The sequence below is a fragment of the Hyla sarda genome, unplaced genomic scaffold (genome assembly GCF_029499605.1).
Source record: "Hyla sarda isolate aHylSar1 unplaced genomic scaffold, aHylSar1.hap1 scaffold_91, whole genome shotgun sequence".
Classification (NCBI taxonomy): domain Eukaryota; kingdom Metazoa; phylum Chordata; class Amphibia; order Anura; family Hylidae; genus Hyla; species Hyla sarda.
Genome location: NW_026610938.1, coordinates 483031 through 498156, shown reverse-complemented (window position 1 = coordinate 498156; position 15126 = coordinate 483031). Strand labels below are relative to the sequence as shown.

The 15126-nt window shown below is 46.3% G+C and overlaps 7 non-coding genes across 7 annotated transcripts; all 7 read right to left on the bottom strand.

The window, feature by feature from the left end:
- Positions 1 to 410: 410 nt before the first annotated feature.
- Positions 411 to 601, bottom strand: LOC130349161 (U2 spliceosomal RNA). The gene has a single exon (XR_008886560.1). It is a non-coding gene; the product is annotated as a U2 spliceosomal RNA (small nuclear RNA).
- A 2097-nt stretch (positions 602 to 2698) lies between these two features.
- LOC130349159 (U2 spliceosomal RNA) lies at positions 2699 to 2889 on the bottom strand. Its single transcript, XR_008886559.1, has one exon. It is a non-coding gene; the product is annotated as a U2 spliceosomal RNA (small nuclear RNA).
- A 2083-nt stretch (positions 2890 to 4972) lies between these two features.
- On the bottom strand, positions 4973 to 5163 carry LOC130349157 (U2 spliceosomal RNA). The gene has a single exon (XR_008886557.1). It is a non-coding gene; the product is annotated as a U2 spliceosomal RNA (small nuclear RNA).
- A 2101-nt stretch (positions 5164 to 7264) lies between these two features.
- Positions 7265 to 7455, bottom strand: LOC130349156 (U2 spliceosomal RNA). Its single transcript, XR_008886556.1, has one exon. It is a non-coding gene; the product is annotated as a U2 spliceosomal RNA (small nuclear RNA).
- Positions 7456 to 9549: 2094 nt separating this feature from the next.
- LOC130349155 (U2 spliceosomal RNA) lies at positions 9550 to 9740 on the bottom strand. The gene has a single exon (XR_008886555.1). It is a non-coding gene; the product is annotated as a U2 spliceosomal RNA (small nuclear RNA).
- Positions 9741 to 11826: 2086 nt separating this feature from the next.
- LOC130349153 (U2 spliceosomal RNA) lies at positions 11827 to 12017 on the bottom strand. Its single transcript, XR_008886554.1, has one exon. It is a non-coding gene; the product is annotated as a U2 spliceosomal RNA (small nuclear RNA).
- A 2082-nt stretch (positions 12018 to 14099) lies between these two features.
- On the bottom strand, positions 14100 to 14290 carry LOC130349152 (U2 spliceosomal RNA). Its single transcript, XR_008886553.1, has one exon. It is a non-coding gene; the product is annotated as a U2 spliceosomal RNA (small nuclear RNA).
- Between the last annotated feature and the right edge of the window lie 836 nt (positions 14291 to 15126).

The window sequence follows — 15126 nt, the reverse complement described above, 5'->3', positions numbered from 1 at the left end:
ATCAAGTTCAACCAGGGAATTAAGGGGTAGGGGTGTGGCGCGATATTGGGGAAGGGATGAGATTTTATATTTCTTCATAAGCATTAATCTTATTTTGTCAATTAGGAACATTCAGCACCCACCCGCTATCAAGGCAGCTGCCTATCATGTCATGCCCTACCTGCACAGGTGTGCTGGCTACTCAAATGATCCAATTAAGGAGGCCATTTAGTCAGCAGCAGCAGAAGTCCTGTGCCTGGACGCTCCAACAGCGGCCAGACACAAGCAGAAGCAGAAGCAGCAGAAGCAGCAGCAGCACCACCTTTTGTTTTTTGGCTGCAGCAGCAGCAAGGCCCACAGGGCTGGCTAGCTGGCTAGCCAGCAAGCAGGTAGCAATGAAAGTAGGAATCTTTCTTTTTAACCCTGTAAGGGGGTGGTGCACTGTACCCGAAGATACTGCCATATCGGGTCAATGCATAGGGCGACGGAAGCAAGCTTCGAAATCGGCCCCCGTTCTCAAAAATCCATTTAATATATGGTCCCCAGATAGGGGACGTATCAGATATTAAACTGATAAGAACAGATACTACACTTGATCTTAGCCAAAAGGCCGAGAAGCGATAACCGTGAAAGGGGCGGGCCCAACAAGGTGCCCTTCATGGGCACTATCACTGCTTGCTGTCAGGGAGGCTGCCAGACAATTTTCCATGCACACTCTGGGCTGGGGGGCAGTCAACCACCAGTACACACAGCAGAACCTAAACCCATACCATTATTGCTAAGCAGCAAGACAGGGGCCCATTGCACTCCCACGGGGCCTTTTTAAATGCAATCCATAACCCGGATTTGCCAGGAACCCTTCTTACTCCTCCTACTTGCATGTGACACTGGGCTTAGGATCTGCATAGGAAACACACACACAAGCACACACCTACCTTTGTTGCCTGCAGATGCCTCCTTGGCTGTCCCCAAACGGTATCAAACCAACACCCACGGGAAGCTGTAAGCATAGAGGACATGCCTGCACCCCATTGGACTTACCTGTGTGGGTTAAACCCGGGTTATTTGACAACCTATGGCGGTGATGGTTCTGCTCAGGCAGAGCAGTGCTGATGCTCCTCATAAAGCTGTCGCTGCTGTGAAGGTTCTAGGTGACATCACAAATCCCTATGGTTACATACACAACAAAGCTGGGTTGTTGTTGTTTACACTCTGCAAGGCCTGTGGAAGTGAGTGACATCATAGCACTGTAGTTCTGAGGGTTCTAGATGGATGCAACAATCTCCTGTTGCTTCTATGAAGGTCATAATAGACGACATCACCAAACAGCTCCATAGTCACATACACAGCAAAGGAGAGATGTTGTTTACACCTAGTGATGTCAGTGGTATTGAGTGACATCACAGCACAGTGCTAAGGCTCCTGGGCCTGGACACAGCAGCGGCTGCAATATCTCAACGGAGAATACGTTTATATATATATATGTGTGTGTGCGCGTATATATATATATATATATATATATATATATATATATATATATATATATTTCTCCGCCGAAATCACTTTTAAACCCATTTCCACCTTTTTTTCCCTTCTCTTCCTCTTACTTTTTTTTCACGTTTTTTTACGTTTTTCTCCTTTTCGCCTCTTTTCTGGGCGTATTATTCTTCTTTTTCTTCTTTTTTTCCGTCTAATGCATACCCCATCAGTGCAGCAATGCTTATTCAATACCGCCAGCAGATGGAGACACTGGGGGATAATTTTCTAAGGATTTATACTGATTTTTCCTGTCTGAATTTGTCGCACAGAAAGTTGCAGGCCAAATATGTGTGACATTTCTGCGACTTTAGCTTCTAGAGCATTTTTACAACATTATACATAGGTGCTGAATACATAAAAAGCGACTGTTCAGCGACAGACAAGTCGCATCGGCTGAAAGTAGGCCAGAATGTCAGTCCATGTTGGAGCAGGTTTAGATACAGTCTAAAGTATAGATCTCAAAGTCTGTGCACAGAATTTAGCAAGGGCCTCGCACCTTCTGATGCATCAGGTAGGTGCACAATAGCATAGCCTAACCCTCTGTACTTTGGTCTATATTGATGCGGTACATAGACAGCCAGCTGATGACCAATCCATTAGTGCAATGGATGGCTGGAAGCATTTGTCTTTGCCTTTGCAATACCACAGAAGCAATGCATGGTCAATGTACAGCAATGACACACCTGTGTGAACAGCCAGGAGACCCCCCCCCCCCCCATGTTATGTTACATAGTTACATAGTTAGTACGGTCGAAAAAAGACATATGTCCATCAAGTTCAACCAGGGAATTAAGGGGTAGGGGTGTGGCGCGATATTGGGGAAGGGATGAGATTTTATATTTCTTCATAAGCATTAATCTTATTTTGTCAATTAGGAACATTCAGCACCCACCCGCTATCAAGGCAGCTGCCTATCATGTCATGCCCTACCTGCACAGGTGTGCTGGCTACTCAAATGATCCAATTAAGGAGGCCATTTAGTCAGCAGCAGCAGAAGTCCTGTGCCTGGACGCTCCAACAGCGGCCAGACACAAGCAGAAGCAGAAGCAGCAGAAGCAGCAGCAGCACCACCTTTTGTTTTTTGGCTGCAGCAGCAGCAAGGCCCACAGGGCTGGCTAGCTGGCTAGCCAGTAAGCAGGTAGCAATGAAAGTAGGAATCTTTCTTTTTAACCCTGTAAGGGGGTGGTGCACTGTACCCGAAGATACTGCCATATCGGGTCAATGCATAGGGCGACGGAAGCAAGCTTCGAAATCGGCCCCCGTTCTCAAAAATCCATTTAATATATGGTCCCCAGATAGGGGACGTATCAGATATTAAACTGATAAGAACAGATACTACACTTGATCTTAGCCAAAAGGCCGAGAAGCGATAACCGTGAAAGGGGCGGGCCCAACAAGGTGCCCTTCATGGGCACTATCACTGCTTGCTGTCAGGGAGGCTGCCAGACAATTTTCCATGCACACTCTGGGCTGGGGGGCAGTCAACCACCAGTACACACAGCAGAACCTAAACCCATACCATTATTGCTAAGCAGCAAGACAGGGGCCCATTGCACTCCCACGGGGCCTTTTTAAATGCAATCCATAACCCGGATTTGCCAGGAACCCTTCTTACTCCTCCTACTTGCATGTGACACTGGGCTTAGGATCTGCATAGGAAACACACACACAAGCACACACCTACCTTTGTTGCCTGCAGATGCCTCCTTGGCTGTCCCCAAACGGTATCAAACCAACACCCACGGGAAGCTGTAAGCATAGAGGACATGCCTGCACCCCATTGGACTTACCTGTGTGGGTTAAACCCGGGTTATTTGACAACCTATGGCGGTGATGGTTCTGCTCAGGCAGAGCAGTGCTGATGCTCCTCATAAAGCTGTCGCTGCTGTGAAGGTTCTAGGTGACATCACAAATCCCTATGGTTACATACACAACAAAGCTGGGTTGTTGTTGTTTACACTCTGCAAGGCCTGTGGAAGTGAGTGACATCATAGCACTGTAGTTCTGAGGGTTCTAGATGGATGCAACAATCTCCTGTTGCTTCTATGAAGGCCATAATAGACGACATCACCAAACAGCTCCATAGTCACATACACAGCAAAGGAGAGATGTTGTTTACACCTAGTGATGTCAGTGGTATTGAGTGACATCACAGCACAGTGCTAAGGCTCCTGGGCCTGGACACAGCAGCGGCTGCAATATCTCAACGGAGAATACGTTTATATATATGTGTGTGTGTGCGCGTATATATATATATATATATATATATATATATATATATTTCTCCGCCGAAATCACTTTTAAACCCATTTCCACCTTTTTTTCCCTTCTCTTCCTCTTACTTTTTTTTCACGTTTTTTTACGTTTTTCTCCTTTTCGCCTCTTTTCTGGGCGTATTATTCTTCTTTTTCTTCTTTTTTTTCGTCTAATGCATACCCCATCAGTGCAGCAATGCTTATTCAATACCGCCAGCAGATGGAGACACTGGGGGATAATTTTCTAAGGATTTATACTGATTTTTCCTGTCTGAATTTGTCGCACAGAAAGTTGCAGGCCAAATATGTGTGACATTTCTGCGACTTTAGCTTCTAGAGCATTTTTACAACATTATACATAGGTGCTGAATACATAAAAAGCGACTGTTCAGCGACAGACAAGTCGCATCGGCTGAAAGTAGGCCAGAATGTCAGTCCATGTTGGAGCAGGTTTAGATACAGTCTAAAGTATAGATCTCAAAGTCTGTGCACAGAATTTAGCAAGGGCCTCGCACCTTCTGATGCATCAGGTAGGTGCACAATAGCATAGCCTAAGCCTCTGTACTTTGGTCTATATTGATGCGGGACATAGACAGCCAGCTGATGACCAATCCATTAGTGCAATGGATGGCTGGAAGCATTTGTCTTTGCCTTTGCAATACCACAGAAGCAATGCATGGTCAATGTACAGCAATGACACACCTGTGTGAACAGCCAGGAGACCCCCCCCCCCCCCATGTTATGTTACATAGTTACATAGTTAGTACGGTCGAAAAAAGACATATGTCCATCAAGTTCAACCAGGGAATTAAGGGGTAGGGGTGTGGCGCGATATTGGGGAAGGGATGAGATTTTATATTTCTTCATAAGCATTAATCTTATTTTGTCAATTAGGAACATTCAGCACCCACCCGCTATCAAGGCAGCTGCCTATCATGTCATGCCCTACCTGCACAGGTGTGCTGGCTACTCAAATGATCCAATTAAGGAGGCCATTTAGTCAGCAGCAGCAGAAGTCCTGTGCCTGGACGCTCCAACAGCGGCCAGACACAAGCAGAAGCAGAAGCAGCAGAAGCAGCAGCAGCACCACCTTTTGTTTTTTGGCTGCAGCAGCAGCAAGGCCCACAGGGCTGGCTAGCTGGCTAGCCAGCAAGCAGGTAGCAATGAAAGTAGGAATCTTTCTTTTTAACCCTGTAAGGGGGTGGTGCACTGTACCCGAAGATACTGCCATATCGGGTCAATGCATAGGGCGACGGAAGCAAGCTTCGAAATCGGCCCCCGTTCTCAAAAATCCATTTAATATATGGTCCCCAGATAGGGGACGTATCAGATATTAAACTGATAAGAACAGATACTACACTTGATCTTAGCCAAAAGGCCGAGAAGCGATAACCGTGAAAGGGGCGGGCCCAACAAGGTGCCCTTCATGGGCACTATCACTGCTTGCTGTCAGGGAGGCTGCCAGACAATTTTCCATGCACACTCTGGGCTGGGGGGCAGTCAACCACCAGTACACACAGCAGAACCTAAACCCATACCATTATTGCTAAGCAGCAAGACAGGGGCCCATTGCACTCCCACGGGGCCTTTTTAAATGCAATCCATAACCCGGATTTGCCAGGAACCCTTCTTACTCCTCCTACTTGCATGTGACACTGGGCTTAGGATCTGCATAGGAAACACACACACAAGCACACACCTACCTTTGTTGCCTGCAGATGCCTCCTTGGCTGTCCCCAAACGGTATCAAACCAACACCCACGGGAAGCTGTAAGCATAGAGGACATGCCTGCACCCCATTGGACTTACCTGTGTGGGTTAAACCCAGGTTATTTGACAACCTATGGCGGTGATGGTTCTGCTCAGACAGAGCAGTGCTGATGCTCCTCATAAAGCTGTCGCTGCTGTGAAGGTTCTAGGTGACATCACAAATCCCTATGGTTACATACACAACAAAGCTGGGTTGTTGTTGTTTACACTCTGCAAGGCCTGTGGAAGTGAGTGACATCATAGCACTGTAGTTCTGAGGGTTCTAGATGGATGCAACAATCTCCTGTTGCTTCTATGAAGGCCATAATAGACGACATCACCAAACAGCTCCATAGTCACATACACAGCAAAGGAGAGATGTTGTTTACACCTAGTGATGTCAGTGGTATTGAGTGACATCACAGCACAGTGCTAAGGCTCCTGGGCCTGGACACAGCAGCGGCTGCAATATCTCAACGGAGAATACGTTTATATATATGTGTGTGTGTGCGCGTATATATATATATATATATATATATATATATATATATATATATATTTCTCCGCCGAAATCACTTTTAAACCCATTTCCACCTTTTTTTCCCTTCTCTTCCTCTTACTTTTTTTTCACGTTTTTTTACGTTTTTCTCCTTTTCGCCTCTTTTCTGGGCGTATTATTCTTCTTTTTCTTCTTTTTTTTCGTCTAATGCATACCCCATCAGTGTAGCAATGCTTATTCAATACCGCCAGCAGATGGAGACACTGGGGGATAATTTTCTAAGGATTTATACTGATTTTTCCTGTCTGAATTTGTCGCACAGAAAGTTGCAGGCCAAATATGTGTGACATTTCTGCGACTTTAGCTTCTAGAGCATTTTTACAACATTATACATAGGTGCTGAATACATAAAAAGCGACTGTTCAGCGACAGACAAGTCGCATCGGCTGAAAGTAGGCCAGAATGTCAGTCCATGTTGGAGCAGGTTTAGATACAGTCTAAAGTATAGATCTCAAAGTCTGTGCACAGAATTTAGCAAGGGCCTCGCACCTTCTGATGCATCAGGTAGGTGCACAATAGCATAGCCTAACCCTCTGTACTTTGGTCTATATTGATGCGGGACATAGACAGCCAGCTGATGACCAATCCATTAGTGCAATGGATGGCTGGAAGCATTTGTCTTTGCCTTTGCAATACCACAGAAGCAATGCATGGTCAATGTACAGCAATGACACACCTGTGTGAACAGCCAGGAGACCCCCCCCCCCCCCCATGTTATGTTACATAGTTACATAGTTAGTACGGTCGAAAAAAGACATATGTCCATCAAGTTCAACCAGGGAATTAAGGGGTAGGGGTGTGGCGCGATATTGGGGAAGGGATGAGATTTTATATTTCTTCATAAGCATTAATCTTATTTTGTCAATTAGGAACATTCAGCACCCACCCGCTATCAAGGCAGCTGCCTATCATGTCATGCCCTACCTGCACAGGTGTGCTGGCTACTCAAATGTTCCAATTAAGGAGGCCATTTAGTCAGCAGCAGCAGAAGTCCTGTGCCTGGACGCTCCAACAGCGGCCAGACACAAGCAGAAGCAGAAGCAGCAGAAGCAGCAGAAGCAGCAGCAGCACCACCTTTTGTTTTTTGGCTGCAGCAGCAGCAAGGCCCACAGGGCTGGCTAGCTGGCTAGCCAGCAAGCAGGTAGCAATGAAAGTAGGAATCTTTCTTTTTAACCCTGTAAGGGGGTGGTGCACTGTACCCGAAGATACTGCCATATCGGGTCAATGCATAGGGCGACGGAAGCAAGCTTCGAAATCGGCCCCCGTTCTCAAAAATCCATTTAATATATGGTCCCCAGATAGGGGACGTATCAGATATTAAACTGATAAGAACAGATACTACACTTGATCTTAGCCAAAAGGCCGAGAAGCGATAACCGTGAAAGGGGCGGGCCCAACAAGGTGCCCTTCATGGGCACTATCACTGCTTGCTGTCAGGGAGGCTGCCAGACAATTTTCCATGCACACTCTGGGCTGGGGGGCAGTCAACCACCAGTACACACAGCAGAACCTAAACCCATACCATTATTGCTAAGCAGCAAGACAGGGGCCCATTGCACTCCCACGGGGCCTTTTTAAATGCAATCCATAACCCGGATTTGCCAGGAACCCTTCTTACTCCTCCTACTTGCATGTGACACTGGGCTTAGGATCTGCATAGGAAACACACACACAAGCACACACCTACCTTTGTTGCCTGCAGATGCCTCCTTGGCTGTCCCCAAACGGTATCAAACCAACACCCACGGGAAGCTGTAAGCATAGAGGACATGCCTGCACCCCATTGGACTTACCTGTGTGGGTTAAACCCAGGTTATTTGACAACCTATGGCGGTGATGGTTCTGCTCAGACAGAGCAGTGCTGATGCTCCTCATAAAGCTGTCGCTGCTGTGAAGGTTCTAGGTGACATCACAAATCCCTATGGTTACATACACAACAAAGCTGGGTTGTTGTTGTTTACACTCTGCAAGGCCTGTGGAAGTGAGTGACATCATAGCACTGTAGTTCTGAGGGTTCTAGATGGATGCAACAATCTCCTGTTGCTTCTATGAAGGCCATAATAGACGACATCACCAAACAGCTCCATAGTCACATACACAGCAAAGGAGAGATGTTGTTTACACCTAGTGATGTCAGTGGTATTGAGTGACATCACAGCACAGTGCTAAGGCTCCTGGGCCTGGACACAGCAGCGGCTGCAATATCTCAACGGAGAATACGTTTATATATATGTGTGTGTGTGCGCGTATATATATATATATATATATATATATATATATATATATATATATATTTCTCCGCCGAAATCACTTTTAAACCCATTTCCACCTTTTTTTCCCTTCTCTTCCTCTTACTTTTTTTTCACGTTTTTTTACGTTTTTCTCCTTTTCGCCTCTTTTCTGGGCGTATTATTCTTCTTTTTCTTCTTTTTTTTCGTCTAATGCATACCCCATCAGTGTAGCAATGCTTATTCAATACCGCCAGCAGATGGAGACACTGGGGGATAATTTTCTAAGGATTTATACTGATTTTTCCTGTCTGAATTTGTCGCACAGAAAGTTGCAGGCCAAATATGTGTGACATTTCTGCGACTTTAGCTTCTAGAGCATTTTTACAACATTATACATAGGTGCTGAATACATAAAAAGCGACTGTTCAGCGACAGACAAGTCGCATCGGCTGAAAGTAGGCCAGAATGTCAGTCCATGTTGGAGCAGGTTTAGATACAGTCTAAAGTATAGATCTCAAAGTCTGTGCACAGAATTTAGCAAGGGCCTCGCACCTTCTGATGCATCAGGTAGGTGCACAATAGCATAGCCTAACCCTCTGTACTTTGGTCTATATTGATGCGGGACATAGACAGCCAGCTGATGACCAATCCATTAGTGCAATGGATGGCTGGAAGCATTTGTCTTTGCCTTTGCAATACCACAGAAGCAATGCATGGTCAATGTACAGCAATGACACACCTGTGTGAACAGCCAGGAGACCCCCCCCCCCCCCCATGTTATGTTACATAGTTACATAGTTAGTACGGTCGAAAAAAGACATATGTCCATCAAGTTCAACCAGGGAATTAAGGGGTAGGGGTGTGGCGCGATATTGGGGAAGGGATGAGATTTTATATTTCTTCATAAGCATTAATCTTATTTTGTCAATTAGGAACATTCAGCACCCACCCGCTATCAAGGCAGCTGCCTATCATGTCATGCCCTACCTGCACAGGTGTGCTGGCTACTCAAATGTTCCAATTAAGGAGGCCATTTAGTCAGCAGCAGCAGAAGTCCTGTGCCTGGACGCTCCAACAGCGGCCAGACACAAGCAGAAGCAGAAGCAGCAGAAGCAGCAGCAGCACCACCTTTTGTTTTTTGGCTGCAGCAGCAGCAAGGCCCACAGGGCTGGCTAGCTGGCTAGCCAGCAAGCAGGTAGCAATGAAAGTAGGAATCTTTCTTTTTAACCCTGTAAGGGGGTGGTGCACTGTACCCGAAGATACTGCCATATCGGGTCAATGCATAGGGCGACGGAAGCAAGCTTCGAAATCGGCCCCCGTTCTCAAAAATCCATTTAATATATGGTCCCCAGATAGGGGACGTATCAGATATTAAACTGATAAGAACAGATACTACACTTGATCTTAGCCAAAAGGCCGAGAAGCGATAACCGTGAAAGGGGCGGGCCCAACAAGGTGCCCTTCATGGGCACTATCACTGCTTGCTGTCAGGGAGGCTGCCAGACAATTTTCCATGCACACTCTGGGCTGGGGGGCAGTCAACCACCAGTACACACAGCAGAACCTAAACCCATACCATTATTGCTAAGCAGCAAGACAGGGGCCCATTGCACTCCCACGGGGCCTTTTTAAATGCAATCCATAACCCGGATTTGCCAGGAACCCTTCTTACTCCTCCTACTTGCATGTGACACTGGGCTTAGGATCTGCATAGGAAACACACACACAAGCACACACCTACCTTTGTTGCCTGCAGATGCCTCCTTGGCTGTCCCCAAACGGTATCAAACCAACACCCACGGGAAGCTGTAAGCATAGAGGACATGCCTGCACCCCATTGGACTTACCTGTGTGGGTTAAACCCGGGTTATTTGACAACCTATGGCGGTGATGGTTCTGCTCAGGCAGAGCAGTGCTGATGCTCCTCATAAAGCTGTCGCTGCTGTGAAGGTTCTAGGTGACATCACAAATCCCTATGGTTACATACACAACAAAGCTGGGTTGTTGTTGTTTACACTCTGCAAGGCCTGTGGAAGTGAGTGACATCATAGCACTGTAGTTCTGAGGGTTCTAGATGGATGCAACAATCTCCTGTTGCTTCTATGAAGGCCATAATAGACGACATCACCAAACAGCTCCATAGTCACATACACAGCAAAGGAGAGATGTTGTTTACACCTAGTGATGTCAGTGGTATTGAGTGACATCACAGCACAGTGCTAAGGCTCCTGGGCCTGGACACAGCAGCGGCTGCAATATCTCAACGGAGAATACGTTTATATATATGTGTGTGTGTGTGCGTATATATATATATATATATATATATATATATATATATATATTTCTCCGCCGAAATCACTTTTAAACCCATTTCCACCTTTTTTTCCCTTCTCTTCCTCTTACTTTTTTTTCACGTTTTTTTTACGTTTTTCTCCTTTTCGCCTCTTTTCTGGGCGTATTATTCTTCTTTTTCTTCTTTTTTTTCGTCTAATGCATACCCCATCAGTGCAGCAATGCTTATTCAATACCGCCAGCAGATGGAGACACTGGGGGATAATTTTCTAAGGATTTATACTGATTTTTCCTGTCTGAATTTGTCGCACAGAAAGTTGCAGGCCAAATATGTGTGACATTTCTGCGACTTTAGCTTCTAGAGCATTTTTACAACATTATACATAGGTGCTGAATACATAAAAAGCGACTGTTCAGCGACAGACAAGTCGCATCGGCTGAAAGTAGGCCAGAATGTCAGTCCATGTTGGAGCAGGTTTAGATACAGTCTAAAGTATAGATCTCAAAGTCTGTGCACAGAATTTAGCAAGGGCCTCGCACCTTCTGATGCATCAGGTAGGTGCACAATAGCATAGCCTAACCCTCTGTACTTTGGTCTATATTGATGCGGGACATAGACAGCCTGCTGATGACCAATCCATTAGTGCAATGGATGGCTGGAAGCATTTGTCTTTGCCTTTGCAATACCACAGAAGCAATGCATGGTCAATGTACAGCAATGACACACCTGTGTGAACAGCCAGGAGACCCCCCCCCCCCATGTTATGTTACATAGTTACATAGTTAGTCCGGTCGAAAAAAGACATATGTCCATCAAGTTCAACCAGGGAATTAAGGGGTAGGGGTGTGGCGCGATATTGGGGAAGGGATGAGATTTTATATTTCTTCATAAGCATTAATCTTATTTTGTCAATTAGGAACATTCAGCACCCACCCGCTATCAAGGCAGCTGCCTATCATGTCATGCCCTACCTGCACAGGTGTGCTGGCTACTCAAATGATCCAATTAAGGAGGCCATTTAGTCAGCAGCAGCAGAAGTCCTGTGCCTGGACGCTCCAACAGCGGCCAGACACAAGCAGAAGCAGAAGCAGCAGAAGCAGCAGCAGCACCACCTTTTGTTTTTTGGCTGCAGCAGCAGCAAGGCCCACAGGGCTGGCTAGCTGGCTAGCCAGCAAGCAGGTAGCAATGAAAGTAGGAATCTTTCTTTTTAACCCTGTAAGGGGGTGGTGCACTGTACCCGAAGATACTGCCATATCGGGTCAATGCATAGGGCGACGGAAGCAAGCTTCGAAATCGGCCCCCGTTCTCAAAAATCCATTTAATATATGGTCCCCAGATAGGGGACGTATCAGATATTAAACTGATAAGAACAGATACTACACTTGATCTTAGCCAAAAGGCCGAGAAGCGATAACCGTGAAAGGGGCGGGCCCAACAAGGTGCCCTTCATGGGCACTATCACTGCTTGCTGTCAGGGAGGCTGCCAGACAATTTTCCATGCACACTCTGGGCTGGGGGGCAGTCAACCACCAGTACACACAGCAGAACCTAAACCCATACCATTATTGCTAAGCAGCAAGACAGGGGCCCATTGCACTCCCACGGGGCCTTTTTAAATGCAATCCATAACCCGGATTTGCCAGGAACCCTTCTTACTCCTCCTACTTGCATGTGACACTGGGCTTAGGATCTGCATAGGAAACACACACACAAGCACACACCTACCTTTGTTGCCTGCAGATGCCTCCTTGGCTGTCCCCAAACGGTATCAAACCAACACCCACGGGAAGCTGTAAGCATAGAGGACATGCCTGCACCCCATTGGACTTACCTGTGTGGGTTAAACCCGGGTTATTTGACAACCTATGGCGGTGATGGTTCTGCTCAGGCAGAGCAGTGCTGATGCTCCTCATAAAGCTGTCGCTGCTGTGAAGGTTCTAGGTGACATCACAAATCCCTATGGTTACATACACAACAAAGCTGGGTTGTTGTTGTTTACACTCTGCAAGGCCTGTGGAAGTGAGTGACATCATAGCACTGTAGTTCTGAGGGTTCTAGATGGATGCAACAATCTCCTGTTGCTTCTATGAAGGCCATAATAGACGACATCACCAAACAGCTCCATAGTCACATACACAGCAAAGGAGAGATGTTGTTTACACCTAGTGATGTCAGTGGTATTGAGTGACATCACAGCACAGTGCTAAGGCTCCTGGGCCTGGACACAGCAGCGGCTGCAATATCTCAACGGAGAATACGTTTATATATATGTGTGTGTGTGCGCGTATATATATATATATATATATATATATATATATATATATATTTCTCCGCCGAAATCACTTTTAAACCAATTTCCACCTTTTTTTCCCTTCTCTTCCTCTTACTTTTTTTTCACGTTTTTTTACGTTTTTCTCCTTTTCGCCTCTTTTCTGGGCGTATTATTCTTCTTTTTCTTCTTTTTTTTCGTCTAATGCATACCCCATCAGTGCAGCAATGCTTATTCAATACCGCCAGCAGATGGAGACACTGGGGGATAATTTTCTAAGGATTTATACTGATTTTTCCTGTCTGAATTTGTCGCACAGAAAGTTGCAGGCCAAATATGTGTGACATTTCTGCGACTTTAGCTTCTAGAGCATTTTTACAACATTATACATAGGTGCTGAATACATAAAAAGCGACTGTTCAGCGACAGACAAGTCGCATCGGCTGAAAGTAGGCCAGAATGTCAGTCCATGTTGGAGCAGGTTTAGATACAGTCTAAAGTATAGATCTCAAAGTCTGTGCACAGAATTTAGCAAGGGCCTCGCACCTTCTGATGCATCAGGTAGGTGCACAATAGCATAGCCTAACCCTCTGTACTTTGGTCTATATTGATGCGGGACATAGACAGCCAGCTGATGACCAATCCATTAGTGCAATGGATGGCTGGAAGCATTTGTCTTTGCCTTTGCAATACCACAGAAGCAATGCATGGTCAATGTACAGCAATGACACACCTGTGTGAACAGCCAGGAGACCCCCCCCCCCCCCCATGTTATGTTACATAGTTACATAGTTAGTACGGTCGAAAAAAGACATATGTCCATCAAGTTCAACCAGGGAATTAAGGGGTAGGGGTGTGGCGCGATATTGGGGAAGGGATGAGATTTTATATTTCTTCATAAGCATTAATCTTATTTTGTCAATTAGGAACATTCAGCACCCACCCGCTATCAAGGCAGCTGCCTATCATGTCATGCCCTACCTGCACAGGTGTGCTGGCTACTCAAATGATCCAATTAAGGAGGCCATTTAGTCAGCAGCAGCAGAAGTCCTGTGCCTGGACGCTCCAACAGTGGCCAGACACAAGCAGAAGCAGCAGAAGCAGCAGCAGCACCACCTTTTGTTTTTTGGCTGCAGCAGCAGCAAGGCCCACAGGGCTGGCTAGCTGGCTAGCCAGCAAGCAGGTAGCAATGAAAGTAGGAATCTTTCTTTTTAACCCTGTAAGGGGGTGGTGCACTGTACCCGAAGATACTGCCATATCGGGTCAATGCATAGGGCGACGGAAGCAAGCTTCGAAATCGGCCCCCGTTCTCAAAAATCCATTTAATATATGGTCCCCAGATAGGGGACGTATCAGATATTAAACTGATAAGAACAGATACTACACTTGATCTTAGCCAAAAGGCCGAGAAGCGATAACCGTGAAAGGGGCGGGCCCAACAAGGTGCCCTTCATGGGCACTATCACTGCTTGCTGTCAGGGAGGCTGCCAGACAATTTTCCATGCACACTCTGGGCTGGGGGGCAGTCAACCACCAGTACACACAGCAGAACCTAAACCCATACCATTATTGCTAAGCAGCAAGACAGGGGCCCATTGCACTCCCACGGGGCCTTTTTAAATGCAATCCATAACCCGGATTTGCCAGGAACCCTTCTTACTCCTCCTACTTGCATGTGACACTGGGCTTAGGATCTGCATAGGAAACACACACACAAGCACACACCTACCTTTGTTGCCTGCAGATGCCTCCTTGGCTGTCCCCAAACGGTATCAAACCAACACCCACGGGAAGCTGTAAGCATAGAGGACATGCCTGCACCCCATTGGACTTACCTGTGTGGGTTAAACCCGGGTTATTTGACAACCTATGGCGGTGATGGTTCTGCTCAGGCAGAGCAGTGCTGATGCTCCTCATAAAGCTGTCGCTGCTGTGAAGGTTGTAGGTGACATCACAAATCCCTATGGTTACATACACAACAAAGCTGGGTTGTTGTTGTTTACACTCTGCAAGGCCTGTGGAAGTGAGTGACATCATAGCACTGTAGTTCTGAGGGTTCTAGATGGATGCAACAATCTCCTGTTGCTTCTATGAAGGCCATAATAGACGACATCACCAAACAGCTCCATAGTCACATACACAGCAAAGGAGAGATGTTGTTTACACCTAGTGATGTCAGTGGTATTGAGTGACATCACAGCACAGTGCTAAGGCTCCTGGGCCTGGACACAGCAGCGGCTGCAATATCTCAA